At 40.1% G+C, this 16,105-nt stretch overlaps 15 non-coding genes across 15 annotated transcripts; 14 read left to right on the top strand and 1 right to left on the bottom strand.

Moving 5' to 3' along the window:
• The first annotated feature begins 202 nt into the window (after nt 1-202).
• trnal-caa (transfer RNA leucine (anticodon CAA)) lies at nt 203-313 on the top strand. Its single transcript has 2 exons — nt 203-240; nt 268-313. It is a non-coding gene; the product is annotated as a tRNA-Leu (tRNA).
• A 175-nt stretch (nt 314-488) lies between these two features.
• Nucleotides 489-599, top strand: trnal-caa (transfer RNA leucine (anticodon CAA)). The gene is made up of 2 exons: nt 489-526; nt 554-599. It is a non-coding gene; the product is annotated as a tRNA-Leu (tRNA).
• A 166-nt stretch (nt 600-765) lies between these two features.
• trnal-caa (transfer RNA leucine (anticodon CAA)) lies at nt 766-876 on the top strand. The gene is made up of 2 exons: nt 766-803; nt 831-876. It is a non-coding gene; the product is annotated as a tRNA-Leu (tRNA).
• Nucleotides 877-2,328: 1,452 nt separating this feature from the next.
• Nucleotides 2,329-2,439, top strand: trnal-caa (transfer RNA leucine (anticodon CAA)). The gene is made up of 2 exons: nt 2,329-2,366; nt 2,394-2,439. It is a non-coding gene; the product is annotated as a tRNA-Leu (tRNA).
• Nucleotides 2,440-2,991: 552 nt separating this feature from the next.
• On the top strand, nt 2,992-3,102 carry trnal-caa (transfer RNA leucine (anticodon CAA)). The gene is made up of 2 exons: nt 2,992-3,029; nt 3,057-3,102. It is a non-coding gene; the product is annotated as a tRNA-Leu (tRNA).
• A 175-nt stretch (nt 3,103-3,277) lies between these two features.
• trnal-caa (transfer RNA leucine (anticodon CAA)) lies at nt 3,278-3,388 on the top strand. The gene is made up of 2 exons: nt 3,278-3,315; nt 3,343-3,388. It is a non-coding gene; the product is annotated as a tRNA-Leu (tRNA).
• A 175-nt stretch (nt 3,389-3,563) lies between these two features.
• trnal-caa (transfer RNA leucine (anticodon CAA)) lies at nt 3,564-3,674 on the top strand. Its single transcript has 2 exons — nt 3,564-3,601; nt 3,629-3,674. It is a non-coding gene; the product is annotated as a tRNA-Leu (tRNA).
• A 276-nt stretch (nt 3,675-3,950) lies between these two features.
• On the top strand, nt 3,951-4,061 carry trnal-caa (transfer RNA leucine (anticodon CAA)). The gene is made up of 2 exons: nt 3,951-3,988; nt 4,016-4,061. It is a non-coding gene; the product is annotated as a tRNA-Leu (tRNA).
• Nucleotides 4,062-10,052: 5,991 nt separating this feature from the next.
• On the top strand, nt 10,053-10,162 carry trnal-caa (transfer RNA leucine (anticodon CAA)). Its single transcript has 2 exons — nt 10,053-10,090; nt 10,117-10,162. It is a non-coding gene; the product is annotated as a tRNA-Leu (tRNA).
• Nucleotides 10,163-10,890: 728 nt separating this feature from the next.
• Nucleotides 10,891-11,001, top strand: trnal-caa (transfer RNA leucine (anticodon CAA)). The gene is made up of 2 exons: nt 10,891-10,928; nt 10,956-11,001. It is a non-coding gene; the product is annotated as a tRNA-Leu (tRNA).
• A 451-nt stretch (nt 11,002-11,452) lies between these two features.
• Nucleotides 11,453-11,563, top strand: trnal-caa (transfer RNA leucine (anticodon CAA)). The gene is made up of 2 exons: nt 11,453-11,490; nt 11,518-11,563. It is a non-coding gene; the product is annotated as a tRNA-Leu (tRNA).
• A 452-nt stretch (nt 11,564-12,015) lies between these two features.
• trnal-caa (transfer RNA leucine (anticodon CAA)) lies at nt 12,016-12,126 on the top strand. Its single transcript has 2 exons — nt 12,016-12,053; nt 12,081-12,126. It is a non-coding gene; the product is annotated as a tRNA-Leu (tRNA).
• Nucleotides 12,127-12,301: 175 nt separating this feature from the next.
• trnal-caa (transfer RNA leucine (anticodon CAA)) lies at nt 12,302-12,412 on the top strand. The gene is made up of 2 exons: nt 12,302-12,339; nt 12,367-12,412. It is a non-coding gene; the product is annotated as a tRNA-Leu (tRNA).
• Nucleotides 12,413-12,865: 453 nt separating this feature from the next.
• On the top strand, nt 12,866-12,976 carry trnal-caa (transfer RNA leucine (anticodon CAA)). The gene is made up of 2 exons: nt 12,866-12,903; nt 12,931-12,976. It is a non-coding gene; the product is annotated as a tRNA-Leu (tRNA).
• A 1,880-nt stretch (nt 12,977-14,856) lies between these two features.
• On the bottom strand, nt 14,857-14,967 carry trnal-caa (transfer RNA leucine (anticodon CAA)). Its single transcript has 2 exons — nt 14,930-14,967; nt 14,857-14,902 (listed from the first exon to the last, which is right to left on the bottom strand). It is a non-coding gene; the product is annotated as a tRNA-Leu (tRNA).
• Between the last annotated feature and the right edge of the window lie 1,138 nt (nt 14,968-16,105).

The following is a 16,105-nucleotide window of genomic DNA, read 5'->3' as shown; positions in this document are numbered from 1 at the left end:
CGAATGGAGGCGTAGATTCAAATCCCACTTCTGACAACTATTTTTCAGGAGCCCGAAAAAATGTCATAAATGACTTAAGCAACATAGAATATGTTCTTAGATATTAAATATGGCAAATATCTGTCACTTGACGAAAGCTCAAACTTTTGGATTCCCATTAGTTTATTAATTGCACCGATAATTACAGCACAGCTGTCGTACTGTCAGGATGGCCGAGTGGTCCAAGGCGCCAGACTCAAGGGTTTCGACCTTCTCAAACACTGAGGCTTCTGGTCGACGATTGGAGGCGTGGGTTCAAATCCCACTTCTAACAACAACTTTTCAGAAGCCTGAAAAAATTCCATATATCCTTATATGTCACTTAAGCAATATAGCATGTGTTTCAGATATTAAATATGGCAAATATCTGTCACTTGACAAAACCTCACACTTTTGGATTCCCATTAGTTTATTAATTGCAACGATACTTACAGCGCAGCTGTCGTTTTGTCAGGATGGCCGAGCGGTCTAAGGCGCCAGACTCAAGGGTTTCAACCTTCTCAAATACTGAGACTTCTGGTCTCCGAATGGAGGCGTGGGTTCAAATCCCACTTCTGACAACTATTTTTCAGGAGCCCGAAAAAATGTCATAAATGACTTAAGCAACATAGAATATGTTCTTAGATATTAAATATGGCAAATATCTGTCACTTGACGAAAGCTCAAACTTTTGGATTCCCATTAGTTTATTAATTGCACCGATAATTACAGCACAGCTGTCGTGCTGTCAGGATGGCCGAGCGGTCTAAGGCGCCAGACTCAAGGCTTTCGACCTTCTCAAACACTGAGGCCTCTGGTCTCCGATTGGAGGCGTGGGTTCAAATCCCACTTCTAACAACAACTTTTCAGAAGCCTGAAAAAATTCCATATATCCTTATATGTCACTTAAGCAATATAGCATGTGTTTCAGATATTAAATATGGCAAATATCTGTCACTTGACAAAACCTCAGACTTTTGGATTCCCATTAGTTTATTAATTGCACCGATACTTACAGCACAGCTGTCGTGCTGTCAGGGTGGCCGAGCAGTCTAAGGCGCCAGACTCAAGGTTTCAACCTTCTCAAATACTGAGGCTTCTGGTCTCCGAATGGAGGCGTAGATTCAAATCCCACTTCTGACAACTATTTTTCAGGAGCCCGAAAAAATGTCATAAATGACTTAAGCAACATAGAATATGTTCTTAGATATTAAATATGGCAAATATCTGTCACTTGACGAAAGCTCAAACTTTTGGATTCCCATTAGTTTATTAATTGCACCGATACTTACAGCACAGCTGTCGTACTGTCAGGATGGCTGAGTGGTCTAAAGCCGAGTTCAGACTGCACGATTTTCAAAGCAATCGCGTCACAGATGTTTTCACACTGCATGACTATCTGGGGTTGCATTCTGTCGCTGCTGTGTTCACACTGCACGATGGATCGGAGACAGGGGGTTTCACACTGCATGACTTTACAATAGGAAGAATCGCCGACAACTTTGTCCCGGTCCGCGAACTACGTCTCACAACCAAACACACGCGAAATGTGACATGGAAACAACGTGAGGTCAGGCGTGCAAGTTCTCACATGAGACTGGTATTATTATAAAAAATGGTAGCCCGCAAAAAGCTTGTCATACAAATAGCATGTGCACTCATTTGCAGCGAAAAGAAAAGAAGCCGAAGCTATTCTTGTTGATACTGTGATCTATACCTTCATAACTCCTCCCCCAACTTTCCGCTGGCCTGGATGTTGCTATCTCATTGGCTGTAGGTAATCGCCGATGTGATTTTCAGTCAGATCACCTTTCACACGGCATGATTTTGAATCGCCGACAGGTCCAGATATTTAGCATGCCAAATATCTCACGGTTGTCGGCGACACGTCGGCGATTCTCTCAGATCGCATCTTTGATAGTTCACACTGTGTGATTGTCACTCACGTGAACGAGCACCGATTTGCCTGTGGTTTCGGGCATTTGTCGGCGATTTCTCAAAACCTGTCGGCGAGTCAAAATCGGGGCTAAAATCATGCAGTCTGAACTAGGCTTAAGGCGCCAGACTCAAGAGTTTCAACCTTTTCAAATACTGAGGCTTCTGGTCTCCGAATGGAGGCGTGGGTTCAAATCCCACTTCTGACAATAACTTTTCAGAAGCCCGAAAAAATGACATCTACGACTTAAGCAATATAGAATATGTTCTCAGATTTTAAATGTGGCAAATATCTATCACTTGACGAAAACTCAGACTTTTGGATTCCCATTAGTTTATTAATTGCACTGATACTTACAGTACAGCTGATGTACTGTCAGGATGGCCGAGCGGTCTAAGGCGCCAGACTCAAGGGTTTCAACCTTCTCAAATACTGAGGCTTCTGGTCTCCGAATGGAGGCGTGGGTTCAAATCCCACTTCTGACAATAACTTTTCAGAAGCCCGAAAAAATGACATCTACGACTTAAGCAATATAGAATATTTTCTCAGATTTCAAATGTGGCAAATATCTATCACTTGACGAAAACTCAGACTTTTGGATTCCCATTAGTTTATTAATTGCGCCGATACTTACAGCATAGTTGACGTTCTGGTCTCAGATTTTAAATGTGGCAAATATCTATCACTTGATGAAAACTCAGACTTTTGGATTCCCATTAGTTTATTAATTGCACCGATACTTACAGCACTGCTGTCGTGCTGTCAGGGTGGCCGAGCGGTCTGAGGCGCCAGACTCAAGGTTTCAACCTTCTCAAATACTGAGGCTTCTGGTCTCCGAATGGAGGCGTGGGTTCAAATCCCTCTTCTGACAACTATTTTTCAGGAGCCCGAAAAAATGTCAAAAATTACTTAAGCAATATAGAATATGTTCTTAGATATTAAATATGGCAAATATCTGTCACTTGACGAAAGCTCAAACTTTTGGATTCCCATTAGTTTATTAATTGCACTGATAATTACAGCACAGCTGTCGTACTGTCAGGATGGCCGAGTGGTCCAAGGCGCCAGACTCAAGGGTTTCGACCTTCTCAAATACTGAGGCTTCTGGTCTCCGATTGGAGGCGTGGGTTCAAATCCCATTTCTGACAACAACTTTTCAGAAGCCTGAAAAAATTCCATATATCCTTATATGTCACTTAAGCAATATAGCATGTGTTTCAGATATTAAATATGGCAAATATCTGTCACTTGACAAAAGCTCAGACTTTTGGATTCCCATTAGTTTATTAATTGCAACGATACTTACAGCGCAGCTGTCGTATTGTCAGGATGGCCGAGCGGTCTAAGGCGCCAGACTCAAGGGTTTCAACCTTCTCAAATACTGAGGCTTCTGGTCTCCGATTGGAGGCGTGGGTTCAAATCCCATTTCTGACAACAACTTTTCAGAAGCCTGAAAAAATTCCATATATCCTTATATGTCACTTAAGCAATATAGCATGTGTTTCAGATATTAAATATGGCAAATATCTGTCACTTGACAAAAGCTCATACTTTTGGATTCCCATTAGTTTATTAATTGCAACGATACTTACAGCGCAGCTGTCGTATTGTCAGGATGGCCGAGCGGTCTAAGGCGCCAGACTCAAGGGTTTCAACCTTCTCAAATACTGAGGCTTCTGGTCTCCAAATGGAGGCGTGGGTTCAAATCCCACTTCTATCAATAACTTTTCAGAAGCCCGAAAAAATGACATCTACGACTTAAGCAATATAGAATATGTTCTCAGATTTTAAATGTGGCAAATATCTATCACTTGACGAAAACTCAGACTTTTGGATTCCCATTAGTTTATTAATTGTGCCGATACTTACAGCATAGTTGTCGTTCTGGTCTCAGATTTGAAATGTGGCAAATATCTATCACTTGATGAAAACTCAGACTTTTGGAATCCCATTAGTTTATTAATTGCACCGATACTTACAGTACAGATGTTGTACTGTCAGGATGGCCGAGCGGTCTAAGGCGCCAGACGCAAGGGTTTCAACCTTCTCAAATACTGAGGCTTCTGGTCTCCGAATGGAGGCGTGGGTTCAAATCCCACTTCTGACAATAACTTTTCAGAAGCCCGAAAAAATGACATCTACGACTTAAGCAATATAGAATATGTTCTCAGATTTTAAATGTGGCAAATATCTATCACTTGGCGAAAACTTTTGGATTCCCATTAGTTTATTAATTGCACCGATCCTTAATTCAATTCAATTCAATTCAAGTTTATTTGTATAGCGCTTTTTACAATACAAATTGTTGCAGAGCAGCTGTACAAAAGTTTTAGGCTACTACAATATATTTAGTAGCTTATTAGTGGTGAATACTGTATGTTGAGTCGATGTACATATGATATAAATATTAAAATCAGTAACTGTGTAATCAAACAGATGATGAACACTAATTGCAATGGTTATGTGCTGTAATCGACTTGTAGGAAAATTATGTAGTGCTGTATGTTGTTTCAAGGCTGGCATCATCTGCGGTCCTCTGAGGGGTTGGCATCATCTCTTCTTCTGAATCCGGGCTGAATCTTGTGTAAACCCTAGTTACCACGGGATGGAAATCCCGTGGCAGAGACAGAGAAACAAAGAAATAATTAGCGTAGCTGCTGTTCCAACTTCCGACCAAACAAAAATGATGTGTTTAGCCCAAGCTGAGGAATATTAATGTGCATTTGATCAGATGTAACTGAAATTACAACGTTATGAGATACATTATGTGAATGCTTGGCTAAAGATGAGTCTTTAATCTAGATTTAAACATAGAGAGTGTGTCTGAACCCCGAACGTTATCAGGAAGGCTATTCCAGAGTTTGGGAGCCAAATGAGAAAAGGCTCTCCCTCCTTTAGTGGACTTTGCTATCCTAGGTACTACCAAAAGTCCAGAGTTTTGCGACCTTAGGGAGCGTGAGGGATTGTAGCGTAGTAGGAGACTAGTTAGGTATTCAGGAGCTAAACAATTTAGGGCCTTATAGGTAAGAAGTAATATTTTTTAAGTGATACGGAACCTAATAGGTAGCCAGTGTAGAGACTGTAAAATTGGGGTAATATGATCATATTTTCTTGACCTGGTAAGGACTCTAGCAGCTGCATTTTGGACTACCTGTAGTTTATTTATTGAAGAAGCAGGACAACCACCTAGTAGTGCATTACAATAGTCCAGTCTAGACGTCATGAATGCATGAACTAACTTTTCTGCATCAGAAACAGGTAGCATGTTCCGTAGCTTAGCAATGTTTCTAAGATGAAAGAATGCTGTTTTTGTAACATAGGAAATATGATTTTCAAAAGACAGGTTGCTTTCTAATATAACACCCAAATTTTTGACTGTAGAGGAAATAACAGTACATCCATCTAGTTGCAAGTTGCAGTTTAAGAGATTCTGTGTACTGTTTTTTGGTCCAATAAGTAATATCTCAGTCTTATCTGAATTTAACAGTAGAAAATTATTGGTCATCCAGTCTTTCACATTTTTAACACACTCTGTTAACTTTGCTAAGTTAGAAGTTTCATCTGGTCTTGTTGAAATATATAGTTGAGTGTCATCAGCATAACAATGGAAACTGATCCCATATTTCCTAATAATATTACCGAGGGGTAACATGTAAATTGAAAATAGCAGAGGACCTAGGACAGATCCTTGTGGCACTCCATACTTTACTGGTGATAACTGCGATGACTCTCCGTTTAAATAAACAAAGTGGTAGCGATCGGACAGGTATGATCTGAACCATCCTAAAGCCTGCCCTTGAATACCTGTATAGTTTTGTAATCGATTTATGAGTATTTCATGATCTATAGTGTCGAACGCAGCACTAAGATCAAGTAAAACTAGCAATGAGACGCAGCCTTGATCTGACGCAAGTAGCAAGTCGTTTGTGATTTTTACAAGTGCAGTTTCTGTGCTATGATGGGGCCTGAAACCTGACTGAAATTCTTCAAATATATTATTATTTTGCAAGAAGGAGCACAATTGAGCAGACACAACTTTTTCTAGAATTTTAGACATAAATGGAAGATTAGAAATGGGTCTGCAATTTGCCAATTCACCAGGGTCTAGCTGTGGTTTCTTAATAAGAGGTTTAATAACCGCTAGTTTGAATGGTTTTGGGACATGACCTAAAGATAACGATGAGTTAACAATATTAAGAAGCGGTACTTCTGCTACAGGTAACAACTCTTTTAGTAATTTAGTGGGTACAGGATCTAATAGGCATGTTGTTGGTTTAGATGTGGTGATAAGTTTATTTAATTCTTTCTGTTCTATAGTTTTAAAGCACTGGAGTTTTTCTTCCGGTGTAATGACTAATGTTGAAGTATCAGTTGCTGTGGTATCTATATTAGTTATTGTGTTTCTAATGTTGTCTATTTTATCAGTAAAGAAATTCATAAAGACGTTACTATTAAACTGTGCAGGAATATTCAGGTCAGGAGGTGTTTGGTTATTTGTTAATCTAGCCACTGTGCTAAATAAAAACCTTGGATTGTTTTGGTTTTTTTCTATTAGTTGGTGGATATACTCGGCTTTAGCAGCTTTAAAAGCCCGTCTATAGCTGGACATACTGTTTTTCCATGCAATTTTAAAAAAATTGTTAGTTAGTTTTTCTCCATTTACGCTCAAGATTACGAGTTTCTTTTTTGAGAGAATGGGTATTACTGTTGTACCAATGCGCAGTAGGTTTTTCTCTAACCTTTATTAGCTTGATTGGGGCAACAGCTTCTAATGTATTAGAGAAGATAGTGCCTATGTTACTAGTCATTTTGTCTAGTTCATGTTTATTTATGGGTGCACAGAGCAGTTGAGATAAATCAGGCAGGTTTTTTGCGAATCTATCTTTGGTAGCAGGAACAATAGTTCTGCCCAGACGATAGCGCGGAGCTATATAGTTAACATCAGTGATACGCAGCATGCACGATACGAGGAAATGATCGGTAACATCATCGCTTTGAGGTACGATATCTATATCAGTAAGATCAAGTCCGTGCAATATAATTAGATCTAGTGTATGATTAAAACGATGAGTGGGCCCAGTGATGTTTTGTTTGACTCCAAAAGAGTTTAACAGGTCATTAAACGCAAGTCCTAACGCATCATTTGTATTATCAACATGAATGTTAAAATCCCCAGCAATTAATGCTTTATCAAAATTAACCAATAGGTCAGAAAGGAAATCTGCAAATTCTTTTAGGAATTCTGTATACGACCCTGGAGGTCTATACACAGTAGCCAGAGCAAGAGATAGGAGAGATTTATTTTGCATATCTGACAGAGTAACATTGAGTAGGAGTACTTCAAATGAATTAAACCTGTACCCTGTTTTCTGGGTAACATTGAAAATATCACTATAAATTGTTGCAACACCACCGCCACGACCAATCTGACGGGGTTCATGCTTATAACAGTAGTTTGGTGGAGTAGACTCATTAAGACCAATATAATCGTTTGGTTTTAGCCAAGTTTCAGCCAAGCAGAGTACATCAAAACTGTTGTCTGTGATTATTTCATTTACAATAAGTGCTTTGGGTGCGAGTGATCTAATGTTTAGGAGCCCAAGCTTTAAAAATTGATTTTGTTCATTTATTGTGCATTTTTTTGGTCTAATCACGATTAGATTTGTTCTAGATCCTGCATTAAATTTTTGTTTTGACCTCACTATTCGAGGAACAGACACAGTCTTTATAGGTTGGACAGCACCAATACTATCGTTTAAATGTGCATAACAAAAGCCATCAACGCAACTATTTGAAGAATTGCTTACTAGTCAAATGGAGTGCAGCGTCCTGGAGATGTTGTCCGACAGCAGTTCTGCTCCGACTCTGCTGGGGTGCAGGCCATCAGCGCGGTAAAGCCTAGGACGCTTCCAGAAAAGATTCCAATTATTGACAAAGAGCAGTTTCTGTTCTTTACACCATGACAACAACCATTCATTTAGAGCAAAAAGTCTACTGAACCTTTCGTGTCCACGTCGATACGTGGGAAGCGGTCCTGACACGATGATTCTCGTCGCGGGCGCTGTGCTGCGAACCGTCTCGATCAGGCTCCTGAAATCCCTCTTCAGGACCTCCGTCTGCCGCAGCCTGACGTCGTTCACCCCTGCGTGCAGGACGATCGCGCCGACACTCACATCGTCCTTCAGGATGGCAGGTATCTGTGAAGAGACATCAACAACGCGAGCACCAGAGAAACAGCGAGTGTGCACTTTACCGTTAGCTAAGTTAGCACGAACGTACCGGACGATGGAGTCTCCGACGATCACAGCGCCGCGTTCCGTCTCGCGGAGGGGAGCAAAGCGGTTCCGGGTGGAGATCTCGAAGACCAGGGGCGGCGGAGGGGGAGAGGTCCTGGCTCGGGGTCTGGCTCGCGCTTTCCTCTGCTGCTGCACCCAGGGTCCGTGGTGTCCCGGCGCCGGAGTGAACGACATCTGGGAGGATCGCGTCCTGGGTGCGGCGGATCTGTGCAGAGAATCACACGGAGTAGAGGTTATGGGAGTGTTAGGATCGAGCTGTACACTTACCCGGACAGATTCCAGAGCATCCTTTCGGATTCGCAGCTGAATCTGTCTTGCCAGGAGCTCCTGGATCTGCTTCTCCACTGCCTCCAGCTCCATCAGAACCGAGTGCAGCTCGAACGTGTCTTCACCTGCACTCAAAGGTAGACACAAATTCGCCATTAAAGCAAGTAACAGTGAGTAAGCAGTTTAAGTGTTTGTGAATAGAGAATAAACGATGTATGCAAGATTAGCCGCAACCACGCTGGCAAAGCTAAAAGGGTTATAAGCTAGCTTAGTAGCAGACTCGGGAAAGCAAAAATAAAAACTAATGATAACAAGGCGTTCCGATTGTTTTTGTTGTACCACACGACGGGTATATTCACATGTTATGGAAAAACAAGAACGATGGTGTATAGAATTGTTTTTAGGTTTAAAAATAGAAAATAGTAATTTGACTCGACGGAGCTTCAACTCAAGGTGCGCGCTAGGACAAACAGGAAGTGACGTGTCAAACAGGAAGTGCTGAATTGAGAGTAAGAGCATAGCTGTCGTGCTGTCAGGATGGCCGAGCGGTCTAAGGCGCCACACTCAAGGATTTCAACCTTCTCAAATACTGAGACTTCTGTTCTCCGAATGGAGGCGTGGGTCCAATTCCCACTTCTGACAATAACTTTTCAGAAGCCCGAAAAAATGACATCTACGACTTAAGCCTAGTTCAGACTGCATGATTTTAGCCCCGATTTTGACTCGCCGACAGGTTTTGAGAAATCGCCGACAAATGCCCGAAATCACAGGCAAATCAGTGCTCGTTCACGTGAGTGACTATCACACAGTGTGAACTATCAAAGACGCGATCTGAGAGAATCGCTGACGTGTCGCAGACACCCGTGAGATATTTGGCATGCTAAATATCTGGACCTGTCGGCGATTCAAAATCATGCCGTGTGAAAGGTGATCTGACTGAAAAACACATCGGCGATTACCTACATCCAATGAGACAGCAACATCTAAGCCAGCGGGAAGTTGGGGGAGGAGTTACGAAGGTATAGACCACAGTATCAACAAGAATAGCTTCGGCTTCTTTTCTTTTCACTGCAAATGAGTGCACATGCTATTTGTATGACAAGCTTCTTGCGGGCTACCATTTTTTTTAATAATAATACCAGTCTCATGTGAGAACTTGCACGCCTGACCTTGCGTTGTTTCCATGTCACTTCTCGCGTGTGTTTGGTTGTGAGACGTAGTTTGTGGACCGGGACAAAGTTGTCGGCGATTCTTCCTATTGTAAAGTCATGCAGTGTGAAACGCCCTGTCGCCGATCCATCGTGCAGTGTGAACACAGCAGCGACAGAATGCTACCCCAGATAGTCAAGCAGTGTGAAAACATCTGTGACGCGATTGCTTTGAAAATCGTGCAGTCTGAACTCGGCATTAAGCAATATAGAATATGTTCTCAGATTTTAAATGTGGCAAATATCTATCACTTGATGAAAACTCAGACTTTTGGATTCCCATTAGTTTATTAATTGCACCGATACTTACAGTACAGCTGTTGTACTGTCAGGATGGCCGAGCGGTCTAAGGCGCCAGACTCAAGGTTTCAACCTTCTCAAATACTGAGGCTTCTGGTCTCCGAATGGAGGTGTGGGTTCAAATCCCACTTCTGACAACTATTTTTCAGGACCCCGAAAAAATGTCATAAATGACTTAAGCAATATAGAATATGTTCTTAGATATTAAATATGGCAAATATCTGTCACTTGACGAAAGCTCAGACTTTTGGATTCCCATTAGTTCATTAATTGCACCGATACTTACAGCAGAGCTGTCGTACTGTTAGGATGGCCGAGCGGTCTAAGCCCCCAGACTCAAGGTTTCAACCTTCTCAAATGCTGAGGCTTCTGGTCTCCGAGTGGAGGCGTAGGTTCAAATCCCACTTCTGACAACTATTTTTCAGGAGCCCGAAAAAATGTCATAAATGACTTAAGCAATATAGAATATGTTCTTAGATATTAAATATGGCAAATATCTGTCACTTGACGAAAGCTCAGACTTTTGGATTCCCATTAGTTTATTAATTGCACCGATACTTACAGCACAGCTGTCATACTGTCAGGATGGCCGAGCGGTCTAAGGCGACAGACTCAAGAGTTTCAACCTTCTCAAATACTGAGGCTTCTGGTCTCCGAATGGAGGCGTGGGCTCAAATTCCACTTCTGACAACAACTTTTCAGAAACCTGAAAAAAATCCATATATCATTATATGTCACTTAAGCAACATAGTATGTGTTTCAGATATTAAATATGGCAAATATCAACCACTTGAAGAAAACTCTGACTTTTGGATTCCCATTAGTTCTCTATTTGTACCGATACTTACACGAAAGCTGTCGTAATGTCAGGATGGCCGAGCGGTCAAAGGCGCCAGACTCAAGGGTTTCAACCTTCTCAAAAACTGAGCCTTCTGGTCTCCGAATAGAGGCATGGGTTCAAATCCCACTTCTGACTACAGCTTTTCAGAAGCCTGAAAAAATGACATCTACAACTTAAGCAATATAGAATATGTTCTCAGATTTTAAATGTGGCAAATATCTATCACTTACAAAAGCTGAAACATTTGGATTCCCACTATTTCATTAACTGTACCCATACTTACAGCAAAGCTGTCGTACTGTCAGGATGGCCGAGCGGTCTAAGGCGCCAGAATCAAGGGTTTCGACCTTCTCAACTGCTGAGGCTTCTGGTCTCCGATTGGAGGCGTGGGTTCAAATCGCACTTCTGACAACAACTTTTCAGAAACCTGAAAAAATTCCATATATCATTATATGTCACTTAAGCAACATAGTATGTGTTTCAGATATTAAATATGGCAAATATCAACCACTTGAAGAAAACTCTGACTTTTGGATTCCCATTAGTTCTCTATTTGTACCGATACTTACAACAAAGCTGTTGTACTGTCAGGATGGCCGAGCGGTCTAAGGCGCCAGACTCAAGGGTTTCAACCTTCTCAAATACTGAGACTTCTGGTCTCCGATTGGAGGCGTGGGTTCAAATCCCACTTCTGACAAGAACTTTTCAGAAGCATGAAAAAATTCAATATATCCTTATATGTCACTTAAGCAATATTGCATGTGTTTCAGATATTAAATATGGCAAATATCTGTCACTTGAGGAAATCTCAGATTTTTGGATTCCCATTAGTTTATTAATTGCACCGATACTTACAGCACAGATGCTGTTCTGTCAGGATGGACGAGCGGTCTAAGGCGCCAGACTCAAGGGTTTCAACCTTCTCAAATACTGAGGCTTCTGGTCTCTGAATGGAGGTGCGGGTTCAAATCCCTCTTCTGACAACTATTTTTCAGGAGCCCGAAAAAATGTCAAAAATGACTTAAGCAATATAGAATATGTTCTCAGATTTTAAATAGGGCAAATTTCTATCACTTGACGAAAGCTCAGACTTTTGGATTCCCATTAGTTTATTAATTGCACCGATACTTACAGCACAGCTGTCGTACTGTCAGGATGGCTGAGCGGTCTAAGGCGCCAGACTCAAGAGTTTCAACCTTCTCAAATACTGAGGCTTCTGGTCTCCGAATGGAGGCGTGGGTTCAAATCGCACTTCTGACAACAACTTTTCAGAAACCTGAAAAAATTCCATATATCATTATATGTCACTTAAGCAACATAGTATGTGTTTCAGATATTAAATATGGCAAATATCAACCACTTGAAGAAAACTCTGACTTTTGGATTCCCATTAGTTCTCTATTTGTACCGATACTTACAACAAAGCTGTTGTACTGTCAGGATGGCCGAGCGGTCTAAGGCGCCAGACTCAAGGGTTTCAACCTTCTCAAATACTGAGACTTCTGGTCTCCGATTGGAGGCGTGGGTTCAAATCCCACTTCTGACAAGAACTTTTCAGAAGCATGAAAAAATTCAATATATCCTTTGTATGTCACTTAAGCAATATTGCATGTGTTTCAGATATTAAATATGGCAAATATCTGTCACTTGAGGAAATCTCAGATTTTTGGATTCCCATTAGTTTATTAATTGCACCGATACTTACAGCACAGATGCTGTTCTGTCAGGATGGACGAGCGGTCTAAGGCGCCAGACTCAAGGGTTTCAACCTTCTCAAATACTGAGGCTTCTGATCTCCGAATGGAGGTGCGGGTTCAAATCCCTCTTCTGACAACTATTTTTCAGGAGCCCGAAAAAATGTCAAAAATGACTTAAGCAATATAGAATATGTTCTCAGATTTTAAATAGGGCAAATATCTATCACTTGACGAAAGCTCAAACTTTTGGATTCCCATTAGTTTATTAATTGCACCGATACTTACAACACAGCTGTCGTACTGTCAGGATGGCCAAGTGGTCCAAGGTGCCAGACTCAAGGGTTCCAAGCTTCTCAAATACTGATTCTTCTGGTCTCCGATTGAAGGCATGGGTTCAAATCCCACTTCTGACAGCAACTTTTCAGAAACCTGAAAAAATTCCTTATATCATTATATGTCACTTAAGCAACATAGTATGTGTTTCAGATATTAAATATGGCAAATATCAACCACTTGAAGAAAACTATGACTTTAGGATTCCCATTAGTTCTCTATTTGTACCGATACTTACAACAAAGCTGTTGTACTGTCAGGATGGCCGAGCGGTCTAAGGCGCAAGACTCAAGGGTTTCAACCTTCTCAAATCCTGAGGCTTCTGGTCTCCAAATGGAGGCGTTGGTTCAAATCCCACTTCTGACAACTATTTTTCAGGAGCCCAAAAAAATGACATCTACGACTTAAGCAATATAGAATATGTTCTCAGATTTTAAATGTGGCAAATATCTATCACTTTCAAAAGCTCAAACTTTTGGATTCCCATTAGTTTATTGATAGTACCGATGAGTATGAATGCGATCCGCCATGATGACGTTATCATGTGATCTATGACGTTAAAGCAAGAGCAACAATTTAAAAGATATGAGCGACAGGTTTAATTCATCTATTTGTATATATTATGATGTTGATCAAATTTCTCATTTTGTGGTCTTCTAGTAGAAACAGATAACTTTTAATCCTTAAAGATGTTATTTTTTATTACGAAAACCTAAAATCTTAACCACTTGAATATGTTTTTAATTTATTTATGTGCAAAATTGTTTATCCACATGCAAAACTGGCTTGAAATCTCCTTTGTTTTCCTCTTTTTATTGTTGGATTTCTCGTTTCATCCCCGAGGATTATAAATAACAAAAAACAACACATGCAATTTTAATGCATTTTGATTAAATGAATATTAAGGTAATATATATAAAACGGTTATTCTGATGAAGCAGCTGACCACCGTGTCCACCTTCACCTGTCTCTGCCGTCCATCACGTCCTGTCCCTGTAACATCCAGAAAAGTTTCAAGTCACCTCTGTGATTCATGTGCTCAATACTGCATTTACACCCGCATTTTATCCAACACAAATGCTCTTCTATTTATCTATTTAATTATATTAATAAAAAAGATCAGTTATGTTCAGTTACTATATGTACATGCGTTTATTTACATTCCATTCATATAAAGTAAACAGTGTTGACAACAGTGAATTCTACTGTAACAGCATACAACACTCAGATGTCTATTACGTGCTCATCTGCAATTCTTTTCGAACTTTTTCCTGTCACATATAAATTAGACATTTAACAATCATCTTTAAGATGTATGTGGTTTATGTACATTCACTGTGTGAGATATTCGTGTGTTTACTGGATCTCCCCTGTTTGCTATAGCCTACATATACAACATGTTTTTACAGAACAATCACAATTATACTAGTGTTACACCTTAAACAATTTAGTTCTACGCGATTGTGACACAAGGAACAGCGTAAGGTTACTCACTTTTGAAAACACCCTTGTTGCTGTTCTCCATCACGTTTGATGATGACGTATTGATCTCCCGTGGGCTTCTTCGAAATCTGGGCGGGACGCAGTAGGCATCCAGGGATCTCTTGCTTACTCTTTTGTGATTACTCTTCTCACGTACCCATATCGCCTACTATATAGTAGGTAAGTAGGCATATTCGAATGATACTTAGGTATACGTACACCTGAATCTCGCGAGAAATAGTGCTTCATCCAGGTAAATCTTGCCTACTCTTTTGTGGTTTTTGAGATTTCATGCATACTTTTTCTTCGCCTACTGCTTTTTGCCTACTAAATAGCATGGAAGTATGCGATTTCGGATGCAGCCTGAGTTTTCGTCAAGTAATAGATATTTGCAATATTTATTATCTGAAACACATACTATATTGCTTAAGTGACATATAAGGATATATGGAATTTTTTCAGGCTTCTGAAAAGTTGCTGTCAGAAGTGGGATTTGAACTCACACCTCCAATCGGAGACCAGAAGCCTCAGTATTTGAGAAGATTGAAACCCTTGAGTCTGGCGCCTTAGACCACTCGGCCATCCTGACAGCACGACATTAATAAACTAATGGGAATCCAAAAGTTTGAGCTTTTGAAAGTGATAGATATTTGCCACATTTAAAATCTAAGAACATATTCTATATTGCTTAAGTCATTTATGACATTTTTTCGGGCTCCTGAAAAATAGTTGTCAGAAGTGGGATTTGAACCCAAGCCTCCATTCGGAGACCAGAAGCCTCATGATTTGAGAAGATTGAAACCCTTGACTCTGGCGCCTTAGACCGCTCGGTCATCCTGACAGAACGACAGCTATGCTGTAAGTATCGGTGCAATTAATGTAATAGTGGGAATCCAAAAGTTTCAGCTTTTGTAAGTGATAGATATTTGCCACATTTAAAATCTGAGAACATATTCTATATTGCTTAAGTCGTAGATGTCATTTTTTCGGGCTTCTGAAAAGTTATTGTCAGAAGTGGGATTTGAACCCACGCCTCCATTCGGAGACCAGAAGCCTCAGTATTTGAGAAGGTTGAAACTAGAGGTCGACCGACATTGGTTTTTACCGATACCAATAGCTAGGTTGGACCACACTGGCCGATACCGATTAATTAACCGATAGTTTTTGAAAATGGATACTGAACGGCATCTAAAATAGTGCTGTACTATTTAAAAAAAAATACTAAACCATACTTTGTAAATGAATAAAAATATTTATAATAATTATATATTGATCATTAAAGTTATTTCATAGTTCATTAATGTTAACAAAATAAACTTCAAAATTTAACAATATTACAGTAAATGTTGAAATTAACAGACTCTAACAAGGAACAACACTTCTATTCTACAGCTTTCATCAATCTTAGTTGATGTTACAAATGGGCTCATTGTAAAGTGGTGTGAATCTTTACATTTTAACAATAAGTAAAATTGCAGGTTTTATGCCTTTTGTTTATATTTGGAATCTCTGTATGTCAGTAGGCCTACTGCCATCTTAAAATTAAGATTCAATTTAATTACGATTTTCAATATTTTCAATATCAACTAAATATTACCATGCATCGACCAGGTCCGTGTACGGTCCGTGTACTTTTTCGTTCATTCATTATTCAATTTCGGAATGAAAGATGAAATTTAAAAAAGGGTGCAGCTTGGTTTTTTGTTTAAAAGAAAAATAGCAGAAAT

The sequence above is a fragment of the Garra rufa genome, chromosome 2 (genome assembly GCF_049309525.1).
Source record: "Garra rufa chromosome 2, GarRuf1.0, whole genome shotgun sequence".
NCBI lineage: Eukaryota > Metazoa > Chordata > Actinopteri > Cypriniformes > Cyprinidae > Garra > Garra rufa.
Note: the sequence above shows the minus strand (reverse complement) of the source record. Positions and strands in the feature narration are given on the sequence as shown.